Below are 17148 nucleotides of genomic sequence, written 5' to 3'. Positions count from 1 at the left end.
ATGGAGAAAACCACATTCTTTTAAGTCTAATCCCATTCATGTCAACAAGCTTATGATGAAAATTTGGTAGTTGTTTGGAAGATAGAAGCCCAAGAATATACCAAAGGAAGGAAACAAACGAAAAATATTTCTAGGAAATATATTCATTAAAAAGTCAGAAAGAAGTTACTCATTTAATACTGAAGTAATTATGAAAGGTCTTGGCTGATTCATGATGTATGGCAAAAACCACCACAATATTGTAATTATCCTCCAATTAAAATAAATTAGTTAATTAAAGGAAAAAAAAAAAAAAAACTCATGTAGATGTCAAAGAACTCCAGCAAACAAAAAAGGAAATATTTCGAATGTTCTCACTTTATATAAAATTGGTAGGAAGAATGTATTTTAAGGAAAAAACATAAACAAAAACAACCCCCTGCTCAAAAAACAAAGAAAGAAAAAATATAGTAAGGAAGCACTTGGAAAAGTTAAGAAAGGGAATCAATTTCTCAACTGACTTAATAAAAGAACCATGCGAAATGTGTAGGTAGGATGAAAACCAGGATTTCATATCAAACATGTTTCATTTTTGGAGAGTTTTACAGGATATAAGTATTTCAAATTTAGACCAAGATACCTGTTTAATAGCTAGTGGAGGTGATGGAATTCCAGTTGAGCTATTTCAAATCCTGAAAGATGATGCTGTGAAAGTGCTGCACTCAATATGCCAACAAATTTGGAAAACTCAGCAGTGGCCACAGGACTGGAAAAGGTCAGTTTTCATTCCAATCCCAAAGAAAAGCAATGCCAAAGAATGCTCAAACTACTTCACAATTGCACTCATCTCACATGCTAGTAAAGTAATGCTCAAAATTCTCCAAGCCAGGTTTCAGCAATACGTGAACAGTGAACTTCCTGATGTTCAAACTGGTTTTAGAAAATGCAGAGGAACCAGAGATCAAATTGCCAACATCCGCTGGATCATGGAAAAAGCAAGAGAGTTTCAGAAAAACATCTATTTCTGCTTTATTGACTGTGGAAAGCCTTTGACTGTGTGGATCACAATAAACTGTGGGAAATTCTGAAAGAGATGGGAATACCAGACCACCTGACCTGCCTCTTGAGAACTCTGAATGCAGGTCAGGAAGCAACAGTTAGAACTGGACATAGAACAACAGACTGGTTCCAAATAGGAAAAGGAGTACGTCAAGGCTGTATATTTTCACCCTGCTTATTTAAATTATGTGCAGAGTACATCATGATAAATGCTGGGCTGGAAGAAGCACAAGCTGGAATCAAAATTGCCGGGAGAAATATCAATAACCTCATCTATGCAGATGACACCACCCTTATGGCAGAAAGTGAAGAGGAACTAAAAATCCCGTTGATGAAAGTGAAAGTGGAGAGTTAAAAAGTTGGCTTAAAGCTCAACATTCAGAAAATGAAGATCATGGCATCTGGTCCTATCACTTCATGGGAAATAGATGGGGAAACAGTGTCAGACTTTATTTTTTGGGCTCCAAAATCACTGCAGATGATGACTGCAGCCATGAAATTAAAAGATGCTTACTTTTGGAAGGAAAGTTATGACCAACCTAGATAGCATTTTGAAAAGCAGAGACTTTGCCAACAAAGGTCTGTCTAGTCAAGGCTATGGTTTTTCCTGTGGTCATGTATGCATGTGAGAGTTGGACTGTGAAGAAGGCTGAGCACCGAAGAATTGATGCTTTTGAACTGTGGTGTTGGAGAAGACTCTTGAGAGTCCCTTGGAGTGCAAGAAGATCCAACCAGTCCATTCTGAAGGAGATCAGCCCTGGGGGTTCTTTGGAAGGAATGATGCTAAAGCTGAAACTCCAGTACTTTGGCCACCTCATGCGAAGAGTTGACTCATTGGAAAAGACTCTGATGCTGGGAGGGATTGGGGACAGGAGGAGAAGGGGACGACAGAGGATGAGATGGCTGGATGGCATCACTGACTTAATGGATGTGAGTCTGAGTGAACTCCAGGTGTTGGTGATGGACAGGGAGGCCTAGCGTGCTGTGATTCATGGGATTGCAAAGAGTCGGACAGGACTGAGCAAGTGAACTGAACTGAACCATACATGACCACAGGAAAAACCATAGACTTGACTAGACGGACCTTTGTTGGCAAAGTAACGTCTCTGCTTTTCAACATGCTATCTAGGTTGGTCATAACTTTCCTTCCAAAATTAAACGTCTTTTATAATAAAATAATTTTGCAACAATAATTTTATTTTGGTAGTAGTTTACAGAAACTGATTTTTAGTTTTCAAATAGATTTTTAGTTTTTTTTTTAGTTTTGGTTTCTGATTGTTTACACTTAATAAAACTGGTATAAATTAGTGGTCAATAGAAGGACTTCCAAATTAGCTTTGAAAGCTTATACTTTCTTATTTTATCATTTACTTGAGAAAGTAAAAAAATTGAGTGACACTGTTGTAACCAAATTCTTTCCATACTTTTCCACTTTCATTATCAAGAATTTTCAGCAAACAAATCTTTTACAAACAGATAATAAATGGAAAAATTGATGTAGATGACTGATTTGTGTATTTGGGGGAAATATAATCTTCAGCACTGAGTCAATGGTGGAAAACAAATGCTGTGATTATACCATATAATCAAAGCAAAGTGTTAGAAGACTGTACTTTAAGTACTAATTTTATCTTTTTCTATAATGTGACTCTTGGCTATATTGAAGTCACTTATAAAGCTTTCGTATAAATTTCAAGAGATTAGCTCATTTATAGAAATTGACATTTTGTTAAAAGACAGTGTTTGGGAGTCCTTGTGATTTATAGGTTTCAAGGTGTTTGCACTGTGCACACTGTCCCTTGTCCTACTTTTGGAGGAAAGCTCCCTGGCAGTGTTAATCCACTGTGTGGTCTTTCCCACATCTCTCCTGTGCTCACTAGACTAAAATATCTATTAATACTCACCTCTGCCTCTCAAGTTATAACCTTCCTAAATTTAGATGTCTTTTAGGATATACTTCCTAACTTAAAAAAGGGGAGAATAATGTAATCTCATATACATGACTGTGAGGAAAAACTCATCCTTCCAAAGCAAATAGGGTAGAAGAGGAATAGAAAAGAGATGTTATGTGGAAATGAAGAGAGATCGAAATTGAAAAAACCTATCTTGAGGAAAACTGACAGGTCAGAACTTTACTCAAATCTGACACATATCTTGACGCTAAAATTCTGTTCACAGAAGGGCCTTGCCTTCTTGATATAGATAGAAATATGAAAGAGGTAATAATGGCATGAACTGAATTGCAAATGACACTAGGTAACTGAGTTGAAAGTTAAGATATGGACATAAAATCATGTAAAAACATGTCACTGTTTGACATATGGCAGGTGATCAGCAGAAGTTTCAATATTTAGAGTTTCAAAGATACAGGAAATAGATAAGAGAATAGCAAAGTACACAACGGAAAACTTATTGGTACTTGCCTCTTTCCTGTTCACTCTTCCCTGAAAAATAAAAGGAAGAAATAAAAATTAATTCCAAATAAAAGCATATTGTTGGGAAAAAAGGAGAACAAAAATTGGGATTCCTTTCATAGTTTACTCCGTGGTACAACTTGACCCATATTTGTGAAAACTGGAGCCATAAGGTTGCAAAGGATATCTCATCAGTCAGAGACAGTGTCATTTTACATCATTCTACCCCTTAGTGCAAAAGAAACTAAATTAGGAAATGAAACCATTAAGGAGAGTTAGGGTGGGAATTCTTTTGGGATGTACAAGATCAGCCATTCTTCTTTCATTGGGACATTCTTTTTCACTTTAAAATGGAAATGTACACACATGCACAAGACAGGTACTTATTAAATAGTGAGGAAGAATACAGAGAAGGCATGTATTCGTGCCAAACTGAATTTGTCACCATAGTCGTGTGAGATTTATTATATTCATTGTTGTTGTTCAGTCGGTAAGTCATGTCTGACTCTTTGCAATCCCATGAACGCCAGGCTTCTCTGTCCATCACTATCTCCCCGAGTTTGCTCAAACTCAAGTCCATTGAATCAGTGATGCCATGCAACCGTCTCATCCTCTGTTTCTCCCTTCTCCTCTTGCCCTCAATTTTTCCCAGCATCACAGTCTCTTCCAGTGAGTCAGCTCTTTGCATCAGGTGGCCAAAATACTGAAGCTTCAGCTTCAGCATCAGTCCTTCCAGTGAATATTCAGGATTGATTACCTTTTGGATTGGCTGGTTTGATCTATTTGCAGACCAAGGGACTCTCAGCAGTCTTCTCCAGCACCACAGTTTGAAAGCGTCATTTCTTCGGTGCTCAGCTTTCTTTATGGTCCAGTTCTCACATTCATACATAACTACTGGAAAAATCATAACCTTGACTATATAGACCTTTGTCAGTACACTGATGCCTCTGCTTTTTAATACACTGTCTAGGTTTGACATAGTTAATTTATATTAGCTATATTCATTAAAGTCGTATATTTCTAAGATACATTCCTCCAAAGCAAGAATGTAATTTGAATTTTTATAAGAAAGGAAGAATATTAAAGTTTGAATGAATCTATTAGGTTTTCTTTTGAAAGCTTGCAAGACAATAGTGCTTGTGTCCTTTACTTAATGTTTTCAGTATGGAGAGATATTTTTTAACTTCGTTTAAGATACACAATTCTTCCAAAAATATTTAATGAGATTTGTGGCTGATATTTTGATAATTATGTAAATAAATTGCAAATCAATAAAATTAAAAATGAAAATGGAGAGATCACAACAGACAACACAGAAATACAAAGGATCATAAGAGACTACTATCAGCAACCATATGCCAATAAAATGGACAACATGGAAGAAATGGACAAATTCTTAGAAAAGTACAACTTTCCAAAACTGAACCAGGAAGAAATAGAAAATCTTAACAGACCCATCACAAGCACAGAAATTGAAACTGTAATCAGAAATCTTCCAGCAAACAAAAGCCCAGGTCCAGACGGCTTCACAGCTGAATTCTACCAAAAATTTAGAGAAGACCTAACACCTATCCTACTCAAACTCTTCCAGAAAATTGCAGAGGAAGGTAAACTTCCAAACTCATTCTATGAGGCCAGCACCACCCTAATACCAAAACCTGACAAAGATGCCACAAAAAAAGAAAACTACAGGCCAATATCACTGATGAACATAGATGCAAAAATTCTTAACAAAATTCTATCAATCAGAATCCACCAACGCATTAAAAAGATAATACACCATGACCAAGTGGGCTTTATCCCAGGGATGCAAGGATTCTTCAATACCTGCAAATCAATCAATGTAATACACCACATTAACAAATTGAAAAATAAAAACCATATGATTATCTCAATAGATGCAGAGAAAGCCTTTGACAAAATTCAAGATCCATTTATGATAAAAGCTCTCCAGAAAGCAGGAATAGAAGGAACATACCTCAACATAATAAAAGCTATATATGACAAACCCACAGCAAACATTATCCTCAACAGTGGAAAGTTGAAACATTTCCTCTAAAGTCAGGAACAAGACAAGGGTGCCCACTTTCACCACTACTATTCAACATAGTTTTGGAAGTTTTGGCTACAGCAATCAGAGCAGAAAAAGAAATAAAAGGAATCCGAGTTGGAAAAGAAGAAGTAAAACTCTCACTGTTTGCAGATGTCATGATCCTCTACATAGAAAACCCTAAAGACTCCACCAGAAAATTACTAGAGCTAATCAATGAATATAGTAAAGTTGCAGGATATAAAATCAACACACAGAAATCCCTTGCATTCCTATACACTAATAATGAGAAAATAGAAAGAGAAATTAAGGAAACAATTCCATCACCATTGCAAGGGAAAGAATAAAATAATTAGGAATATATCTACCTAAAGAAACAAAAGACCTATATATAGAAAACTATAAAACACTGGTGAAAGAAATCAAAGAGGACACTAATTGATGGAGAAATATACCATGTTCATGGGTCGGAAGAATTAATACAGTGAAAATGAGTATACTACCCAAAGCAATTTATAGATTCAATGCAACCCTAATCAAGCTACCAATGGTATTCTTCACAGAGCTAGAACGAATAATTTCACAATTTGTATGAAAATACAAAAAACCTCGAAGCCAAAGCAATCTTGAGAAAGAAGAATGGAATTGGAGGAATCGCCTGCCTGACTTCAGGCTCTACTAAAAGCCACAGTCATCAAGACAGTATGGTACTGACACAAAGACAGAAATATAGATCAATGAAACAAAATAGAAAGCCCAGAGATAAATCCATGCACATATGGACACCTTATCTTTGACAAAAGAGGCAAGAATATACAATGGAGAAAAGACAATCTCTTTAACAAGTGGTGCTGGGAAAACTGGTCAACCACTTGTAAAAGAATAAAACTAGAACACTTTCTAACACCATACACAAAAATAAACTCAAAACGGATTAAAGATCTAAACGTAAGACCAGAAACGATAAAACTTCTAGAGGAGAACATAGGCAAAACACTCTCCTACATACATCACAGCAGGATCCTCTATGACCCATCTCCCAAAATATTGGAAATAAAAACAAAAATAAACAAATGGGACCTAATTAAGATTAAAAGCTTCTGCACAACAAAGAAAACTATAAGCAAGGTGCAAAGACAGCCTTCAGAATGGGAGAAAATAATAACAAATGAAGCAACTGACAAACAACTAATCTCAAAAATATACAAGCAACTCCTACAGCTCAATTCCAGAAAAATAAATGACCCAATCAAAAAATGGGCCAAAGAACTAAAGAGACATTTCTCCAAAGAAGACCTACAGATGGCTAACAAACACATGAAAAGATGCTCAACATCACTCATTATCAGAGAAATGCAAATCAAAACCACTATGAGGTACCATTTCACACCAGTCAGAATGGCTGTGATCCAAGAATTTACAAGTAATAAATGCTGGAGAGAGTGTGGAGAAAAGGGAACCCTCTTACACTGTTGGTGGGAATGCAAACTAGTACAGCCACTATGGAGAACAGTGTGGAGATTCCTGAAAAAACTGGAAATAGAACTGCCTTATGATCCAGCAATCCCACTGCTGGGCATACACACTGAAGAAACCAGAAGGGAAAGAGACACGTGTACCCCAATGTTCATTGCAGCACTGTTTATAATAGCCAGGACATGGAAGCAACCTAGATGTCCATCAGCAGATGAATGGATAAGAAAGCAGTGGTACATATACAGAATGGAGTATTACTCAGCCACTAAAAAGAATACATTTGAATCAGTTCTAATGAGGTGGATGAAACTGGAGCCTATTATACAGGGTGAAGTAAGCCAGAAAGAAAAACACCAATACAGTATACTAATGCATATATATGGAATTTAGAAAGATGGTAACAATAACCCTATATACGAGACTGCAAAAGAGACACTGATGTACAGAACAGTCTTTTGGACTCTGTGGGAGAGGGAGAGGTGGGATGATTTGGAGAATGGCATTGAAACATATAAAATATCATATATGAAATGAGTCGCCAGTCCAGGTTCGATGCACGATACTGGATGCTTAGGGCTAGTGCACTGGGATGACCCAGAGGGATGGTACGGGGAGGGGGGAGGGAGGAGGGAGGAGGGTTCAGGATGCGGGACACATGTATACCTGTGGCAGATTCATGTTGATATATGGCAAAACCAATACAATATTGCAAAGTTAAAAAATAAAATAAAATAAAACAAAAAATCAAACAAAACAAAAAAAAATAGCTTTGAAATATTCACATTACCAATCTTCCAAATTTTAAAATTAGAAGATCTCTATCAAGATAGAGAAAATAATTAATAAAGTATTAATAAATATTATGATTTAAATAATAAAAAAGTATAAAGAACAATTTGTAAGGTTGGATTTTGTTAAAAATAAAACAGGAAACCTTCAGTAATATATTTAGATACCTGGGAACACTTTATTCCTATGTTCAAGTACAGTGTAAGAGTGATGTCCAAGTTCACACTTGACCAATGAATAATATCATATACTATTTAGATTTTCTTGAAGAGATCTCTAGTCTTTCCCATTCTGTTGTTTTCCTGTATTTCTTTGCATTGATCGCTGAAGAAGGCTTTCTTATCTCTTCTTGATATTCTTTGAAACTCTGCATTCAGATGCTTATATCTTTCCTTTTCTCCTTTGCTTTTCGCTTCTCTTCTTTTCACAGCTATCTGTAAGGCCTCCCCAGACAGCCATTTTGCTTTTTTGCATTTCTTTTCCATGGGGATGGACTTGATCCCTGTCTCCTGTACAATGTCACAAACCTCATTCCATAGCTCATCAGGCACTCTACCTATCAGATATAGGCCCTTCAATCTATTTCTCACTTCCACTGTATAATCATAAGGGATTTGATTTAGGTCATACCTGAATGGTCTCGTGGTTTTCCCTACTTTCTTCAATTTCAGTCTGAATTTGGCAATAAGGAGTTCATGGTCTGAGCCACAGTCAGCTCCTGGTCTTGTTTTTGCTGACTGTATAGAGTTTCTCCATCTTTGGCTGCAAAGAATATAATCAATCTTATTTCGGTGTTGACCATCTCGTGATGTCCATGTATAGAGTCTTCTCTTGTGTTGTTGGAAGAGGGTGTTTGTTATGACCAGTGCATTCTCTTGGCAAAACTCTATTAGTCTTTGCCCTGCTTCATTCTGTATTCCAAGGCCAAAATCAGAGATACCAAAGGAATATTTCATGCAAAGATGGGCTCGATAAAGGACAGAAATGGTATGGACCTAAAAGAAGCAGAAGATATTAAGAAGAGATGGCAAGAATACACAGAAGAACTGTACAAAAAAGATCTTCACGACCCAGATAATCATGATGGTGTGATCACTGACCTAGAGCCAGACATCCTGGAATGTGAAGTCAAGTGAGCCTTAGAAAGCATCACTACGAACAAAGCTAGTGGAGGTGATGGAATTCCAGTTGAGCTCTTTCAAATCCTGAAAGATGATGCTGTGAAAGTGCTGCTCTCAATATGCCAGCAAATTTGGAAAACTCAGCAGTGGCCACAGGACTGGAAAAGGTCAGTGTTCATTCCAATCCCAAAGAAAGGCAATGCCAAAGAATGCTCAAACTACAGCACAATTGCACTCATCTCACACTCTAGTAAAGTAATGCTCAAAATTCTCCAAGCCAGGCTTCAGCAATATGTGAACCGTGAACTTCCTGATGTTCAAGCTGGTTTTAGAAAAGGCAGAGGAACCAGAGATCAAATTGCCAACATCTGCTGGATCATGGAAAAAGCAAGAGAGTTCCAGAAAAGCATCTATTTCTGCTTTATTGAATGTGCCAAATCCTTTCACTGTGTGGATCACAATAAACTGTGAAAAATTCTGAAAGAGATGGGAATACCAGACCACCTGATCTGCCTCTTGAGAAACCTGTATGCAGGTCAGGAAGCAACAGTTAGAACTGGACATGGAACAACAGACTGGTTCCAAATAGGAAAAGGAGTACATCAAGGCTGTATATTGTCACCCTGTTTATTTAACTTATATGCAGAGTACATCATGAGAAACGCTAGACTGGAAGAAGCACAAGCTGGAATCAAGATTGCTGGGAGAAATATCAATAACCTCAGATATGCAGATGACACCACCCTTATGGCAAAAAGTGAAGAGGAACTAAAAAGCCTCTTGATGAAGGTGAAAGTGGAGAGTAAAAAGTTGGCTTAAGCTCAACATTCAGAAAACGAAGATCATGGCATCCGGTCCCATCACTTCATGGGAAATAGATTGGGAAACAGTGGAAACAGTGTCAGACTTTATTTTTCGGAGCTCCAAATCACTGCAGATAGTGACTGCAGCCATGAAATAAAAAGATGCTTACTCCTTGGAAGGAAAGTTATGACCAACCTAGATAGCATATTCAAAAGCAGAGACATTACTTTGCCAACAAAGTTTCGTCTAGTCAAGGCTATGGTTCTTCCTGTGGTCATGTATGGATGTGAGAGTTGGACTGTGAGAAGGCTGAGCACCGAAGAATTGATGCTTTTGAAATGTGGTGATGGAGAAGACTCTTGAGGGTCCCTTGGACTACAGGGCGATCCAACCAGTCCATTCTGAAGGAGATCAGCCCTGGGATTTCTTTGGAAGGAATGATGCTAAAGCTGAAACTCCAGTACTTTGGCCACCTCATGCGAAGAGTTGACTCATTGGAAAAGACTCTGATGCTGGAAGGGGTTGGGGGCAGGAGGAGAAGGGGACAACAGAGGATGAGATGGCTGGATGGCATCACTGACTAGATGGACATGAGTCTGAGTGAACTCTGGGAGTTGGCAATGGACAGGGAGGCCTGGAGTGCTGTGATTCATGGGGTCGCAGATTCGGACACGATTGAGCAACTGATCTGATCTGACTATTTAGATTTTGAAAGGGCAATGAATAGAGAAGATTAACCCCCCATTTTTTGTGTCTTCTCTCATCATTTATGTTTTTAAAGAAGTACTGATTGTGTCATAAGTATCCTCAAACTTGAAATAGCTGACAAAGATACTATGTATGTATGGTTTCCAAGAATATATATGTGAATAGAAACCTTCTCAGCCTCATGCCTTTTATGTTACCAGCTTCCTAATGACACCATGGGAAGTCCTTGTAAGAGAGAAGAAACCAGTCTTTAAAGGGATGGCATGGTATGAAGTGAAAAAAGAAGAAATGGAAAAGTAGAGAAGGTAGAGAAACATAAATGATCAGAATTAAAATGAGAGAAATTAAACACCAAAATATTGGGGTGGAACTAGTAGACTTGAGGAGGAGGCAAGCCAACACAAGACATTCAGACAAGAAGTCAGACAATTTTAAATGATGAACCAGTCATTTTAAAGGGTATCAAGAGTAATGAGAACAAAAATATTAGCTAGTTCTTTCCAAGGTTCTTCTAAAAAAAAAAAAAAGGAAAGATAAATGTTAGCTTCATGAGACAGAACTACAAAAAGAATGAAAATTTACTGAAAAGTTCGTATCTAAAATGAATCCTATCCAGTTTCAGATAAACACACACACACACACATACACACACAAATTGGTTCAGAAGTCAATATTGCCCAGATATTCTATAGTAAATGAAAAAAGGGGAAATGCAATCAATTTAATTAATTGACAAACTTTTCAGAAATATTCTGGTGGTTAATTTGTAAAAAATATTCTTGATCCCTTTGGCAATATTTAGGCTTCTGTTGTCCTGTTTGTTAGCTTTAATATGGTCATTGGCTGTTTTTACATGTATAAATCCATTCTCATGATTGCAGTAGCTACATTGTATAAAGTTGCCACAAACACTGTATAAGGGAATACTGAAACACTTTTGGATAGGTAATACATTGTCAGGTTTCTGGGTGCCTCTTTAGTGCCAGTGATTAATTTGTAACCTTGTTGTATTTGAATTTCTCTTTTAACTCATCAGTTCAGTTCAGTTCAGTCACTCAGTCATGTCCGACTCTTTGTGACCCCATGAATCACAGCACGCCAGGACTCCCTGTCTATCACCAACTCCCGGAGTTCACTCAGACTCATGTCCATCGAGTCAGTGATGCCATCCAGCCATCTCATCCTCTGTCATCCCCTTGTCCTCCTGCCTCCAATCCCTCCCAGCATCAGAGTCTTTTCCAATGAGTCAACTCTTCGCATGAGGTGGCCAAAGTACTGGAGTTTCAGTTTTAGCATCATTCCTTCCAAAAAAAATCCCAGGGCTGATCTCCTTCAGAATGGACTGGTTGGATCCCCTTGCAGTCCAAGGGACCCTCAAGAGTCTTCTCCATCACCACATTTCAAAAGCATTAATTCTTCGGCGCTCAGCCTTCTTCACAGTCCAACTCTCACATCCATACATGACCATAGGAAGAACCATAGCCTTGACAGGACGGACCTTTGTTGGCAAAGTAATGTCTCTGCTTTTCAATATGCTATCTAGGTTGGACATAACTTTCTTTCCAAGGAGTAAGCATCTTTTAATTTCATGGCTGAAGTCACCATCTGCAGTGATTTTGGAGCCCAGAAAAATAAAGTCTGACACTGTTTCCATTGTTTCCCAATCTATTTCCCATGAAGTGATGGGACCGGATGCTATGATCTTCGTTTTCTGAATGTTGAGCTTTAAGCCAAATTTTTCACTCTCCACTTTCACTTTCATCAAGGGGATTTTTAGTTCCTCTTCACTTTCTGCCATAAGGGTGGTGTCATCTGCATATCTGAGGTTATTGATATTTCTCCCAGCAATCTTGATTCCAGCTGTGTTTCTTCCAGTCTAGCGTTTCTCATGATGTACTCTGCATATAAGTTAAATAAACAGGGTGACAATATACAGCCTTGACGTACTCCTTTTCCTATTTGGAACCAGTCTGTTGTTCTATGTCCAGTTCTAACTGTTGCTTCCTGACCTGCATTCAGAGTTCTCAAGAGGCAGGTCAGGTGGTCTGGTATTCCCATCTCTTTCAGAATTTCCCACAGTTTATTGTGATCCACACAGTGAAAGGCTTTGGTACATTCAATAAAGCAGAAATAGATGCTTTTCTGGAACTCTCTTGCTTTTTCCATGATCCAGCAGATGTTGGCAATTTGATCTCTGGTTCCTCTGCCTTTTCTAAAACCAGCTTGAACATCAGGAAGTTCACGGTTCACATATTGCTGAAGCCTGGCTTGGAGAATTTTGAGCATTACCTTACTAGCGTGTGAGATGAGTGCAATTGTGCAGTAGTTTGAGCATTCTTTGGCATTGCCTTTCTTTGGGATTGGAATGAACACTGACCTTTTCCAGTCCTGTGGCCACTGCTGAGTTTTCCAAATTTGTTGGCATATTGAGTGCAGCACTTTCACAGCATCATCTTTCAGGATTTGAAATAGCTCAACTGGAATTCCATCACTTCCACTAGCTTTGTTCGTAGTGATTCTTTCTAAGGCCCACTTGACTTCACATTCCAGGATGTCTGGCTCTAGGTCAGTGATCACACCATAGTGATTATCTGTGACATGAAGATCTTTTTTGTATAATTCTTCTGTGTATTCTTTTAACTCATGGGTAAGTGAAATTATCTGAAGGCAATCACATGGGTGCTGAATCCAGGAGAGAGGAAGAAATGGGTTCTCTGAGAGAGTTTTTGCTTCTCAGCAACCATGCTTTTAGTGTGCCACCTCCTCTCTGAGAGAAAATATCTAAACACACATATATGAACATTATAAAGAAGCTGCAACAAAGCTCTTCTTCTAATAGTTTTTTTCTGCAACATTTTTGTCACATCCATTCCATAATTAAAGAGGTAGATTTCTAAAATCTATTCCATTGAACATATCACTACAATTTAAAGAACATCATTTGATGTCTAGAGATATGAAGGTTTAAATAATTCTTGTGTTATGATACTGAAAAGTGTTTCAGAAGAATCTTAGAGCTAGCCTTAGACTTTTGAGGCATGTTATTAATGAGATTTCCTAGAGTAACAAAATTTATATATACATATATATACATGCCCACCGCCACCCCCCACCCCCCCAAACACACACACAGAGAAATAGCCAGGACCTAACAGAAGCAGAGACATCACTTTGCCAACCAAGGTCTGTACAGTCAAAGCTTTGGTTTTTCTAGTAGTCATGTATAGATGTGAGAGTTGAACTATAAAGAAGGCTGAAAGTGTTACTCTTTCAGTTATGTCCAATTCTTTGTGACCGATGGACTGAAGCCTGCCAGGCTCCTATGTCCATGTAATTCTCCAGGCAAGAATACTGGGGTGGGTTGCTATTCCCTTTTCCAGGGGATCTTCCTGACACAGGGATCAATCCCAAGGCCTCCTGCATTGCAGGAGGATTCTTTAGTGTCTGAGCCACCAGTAGGCTCTTCTAAAGAAGGTTGAGTGCTGAAGAATTGATGCTTTCAAACTGTGGTTCTGGAGAAGATTCTTGAGAGTCCCTTGGACTACAGGGAGATCAACCCAGTCAATCCTAAAGGAAATCAACCCTGAATGTTCATTGGAGAGACTGCTGCTGAAGGTGAAGCTCCAATAATTTGGCAACTTGATACAAAGAGCCCACTCATTGGAAAAGATCCTAATGCTGGGAAAGATTGAAGGCAGGAGGAGAAGGGGATAACAGAGGATGAGATCATTGGTTGGCATCACTGACTCATTGGACATGAGTTTGAGCAAACTCTGGGAGATGGTGAAGGACAGGGAAGCCTGGCATGCTGAAGGCCATGGGATCACAAAGTGTTGGACATAACTTAGAGAGTGAACAACAAGTTAAGGCAACTTGACCTTAACATTTTACATTACTACTTTTTAATCCCCTTTGGGGTTGAGAAGGCTGGTGAAAACAATTTTTAAAATTGCTTGTGTCATATTTGGGTTTGTAGTTCATAAGATTTGGAAGATCAAAGCAATACATTTTTGCCATTCTGATTTAAACTAAAAAGTATAAGTGAGATCATGTGTTATATTTGTTTCTGGCTTATTTCCACTTAGTAAAATGTCATCTAGGTTTATACATGTTATTGTAAATGACAATTTCTTTCTTTTTTAGAAAGAAATAATATTCTACAATATTCTATATTACAATAGAATACAATAACATTCTATAGTATTCTATATATCTATTCTCGATATATACATTCCATATATTTATGTGTTCTTTTATTGCTGAGCACAGAAGTTGTTTTCATATCTTGGCTTTTGTGAATAATGCTGCAGTGAACACAGGAGTGTAGATATCTCTTTTTTTTTTAAATTTTTTTTTTAATAATTGAGGAGATTTATTTATTTATTTATTTATTTATTGCCATTTATTTATTTATTTATTTTTTTATGCATTGGAGAAGGACATGGCAACCCACTCCAGTATTCTTTTTTTTTTTTCTTAATTAAAAAAATTTCAGGTATACACGTGCTCCCCATCCTGAACCCTCCTCCCTCCCCCTCCCCATACCATCCCCCTGGGCCGTCCCAGCGCACCAGCCCCAAGCATCCAGCATCGTGCACTGAACCTGGACTGGCATCTCGTTTCATACATGACATTTCACATGTTTCAATGCCGTTCTCCCAAATCTTCCCACCCTCTCCCTCTCGCACAGAGTCCATAAGACTGATCTATACATCAGTGTCTCTTTTGCTGTCTCGTATACAGGGTTATCGTTACCATCTTTCTAAATTCCATATATATGCGTTAGTATACTGTATTTATGTTTTTCCTTCTGGCTTACTTCACTCTGTATAATGGGCTCCAGTTTCATCCACCTCATTAGAACTGATTCAAATGTATTCTTTTTAATGGCTGAGTAATACTCCATTGTGTATATGTACCACAGCTTTCTTATCCATTCATCTGCTGATGGACATCTAGGTTGCTTCCATGTCCTGGCTATTATAAACAGTGCTGCAATGAACATTGGGGTACACGTGTCTCTTTCCCTTCTGGTTTCCTCAGTGTGTATGGCCAGCAGTGGGATTGCTGGATCATAAGGCAGTTCTATTTCCAGTTTTTTAAGGAATCTCCACACTGTTCTCCATAGTGGCTGTACTAGTTTGCATTCCCACCAACAGTGTAAGAGGGTTCCCTTTTCTCCACACCCTCTCCAGCATTTATTACTTGTAGACTTTTGGATCGCAGCCATTCTGACTGGTGTGAAATGGTACCTCATAGTGGTTTTGATTTGCATTTCTCTGATAATGAGTGATGTTGAGCATCTTTTCATGTGTTTGTTAGCCATCTGTATGTCTTCTTTGGAGAAATGTCTATTTAGATCTTTGGCTGATTATATTTGCTTTGGATTTATATCCAGAGGTAAGATTGCTGGATCATATGGTAATTTTAGTTATAATTTTTGAAGGAATTACATAGCATTTTCCACAATAACTGTATCAGTTTATATTCTTAGCAACAGTGTTCCCTTTTCTCCACATCTTGCCAAACTTTTCATTTTTTTTCTTTTTGAATTTTTGTCTTTTTGATAAAGCTGTTCAGCAGCTATGATGGTGTTAGTTGCTCAGTGGTGTCTGACTCTGCAATCCCATGGACTGTAGCCCACCAGGCTCCTCTGTCCATGGATTTCTCCAGGCAAGAATACTGTAGTGTGTAGCCATTCCCTTCTGCAGAATTCTTCCCGACCCAGGGATTGAACTTGGGTCTCACACATTGCGAGTAGGTTCCATACTGTCTGAGTTACCAGGGAAGCCCCTTCAGCAGCTATCAGGTGATAGTTTATTGTGGTTTTCATTTGCATTTCCCTGAAGCTGAGTGGCAAAGAATTGATGCTTTTGAACTGTGGTGTTGGAGAAGACTCTTGAGAGTCCCTTGGACTGCAAGGAGATCCAACCAGTCCATCCCAAAGGATATCAGTCTTGAATATTCATTGGAAGGACGGATGTTGAAGCTGAAACTCCAATACTTTGGCCACCTGATGCGAAGAACTGACTCATTGGAAAAGACCCTGATGCTGGGAAAGATTGAAGGTGGGAGGAGAAGGGGATGAGATGGTTGGTTGGTATCGCTCACTCAACGGACATGAGTCTGAGTGAACTCCGAGAGTTGGTGATGGACAGGGAGGCCTGGCGTGCTGCAGTCCATGGGGTTGCAAAGATTCGGACACGACTGAGTGACTGAACTATACTGAACTGATGAGTAGTGATTTGGAACATTTTAAAAAATTTGTTTTACAAACCTATTGGCCATTTGTATGTCTTTTTGGAGAAATGTTTATTCAATATTTTTGTCCATTTTTAATTGACTTATTTGGTTTTTGCTGTTTTGAGTAAAATGGTTTTTTGGTTTTTGCCATTTTGAGTTATTTGGTTTTTGCTATTGAGTTGAATTCTTTATATAGTTTGGATATTAACCCTTTCAGACACATGGTTTGTGAATATTTTCTTCTATTCTCTAGGTTGTCTCTTTACTTTGTTGGTCATTTCCCTTGCTGTGCAGAAGCTTTTGGTGAAATCCCATTGGTCTGTTTTCCAAAAATTTTTATTGCCTGTGCTGTTGGAGTCATATAAAAAATATGCCCAGACTAATGTCAAAGAGATTTTTCTCTAGGTTTTCTTCTAATAGTTTTAAGTCTGAAATTCAAGTCTTTAATCCATTTTGAGTTGATTTTGTATAAGTTTGAAAGAAAATTTCCATTTATTCTTCTATT

General features: G+C 38.1%; 1 protein-coding gene across 1 annotated transcript in view; it reads right to left on the bottom strand.

Annotated features, from left to right (window-relative positions):
• LOC133236462 (butyrophilin subfamily 1 member A1-like) overlaps positions 1–17148 on the bottom strand; it is a 74406-nt gene that overhangs the window by 55093 nt on the left and 2165 nt on the right. The window contains exon 2 of the mRNA XM_061398489.1: positions 3462–3482. The gene's annotated coding sequence lies outside the window, so the exon portion shown is untranslated. The remainder of the gene's footprint in view (positions 1–3461; positions 3483–17148) is intronic.

Source organism: Bos javanicus, chromosome 23 (assembly GCF_032452875.1).
Source record: "Bos javanicus breed banteng chromosome 23, ARS-OSU_banteng_1.0, whole genome shotgun sequence".
Lineage (NCBI taxonomy): Eukaryota > Metazoa > Chordata > Mammalia > Artiodactyla > Bovidae > Bos > Bos javanicus.
This window is presented reverse-complemented; position numbering and strand designations above follow the sequence as displayed.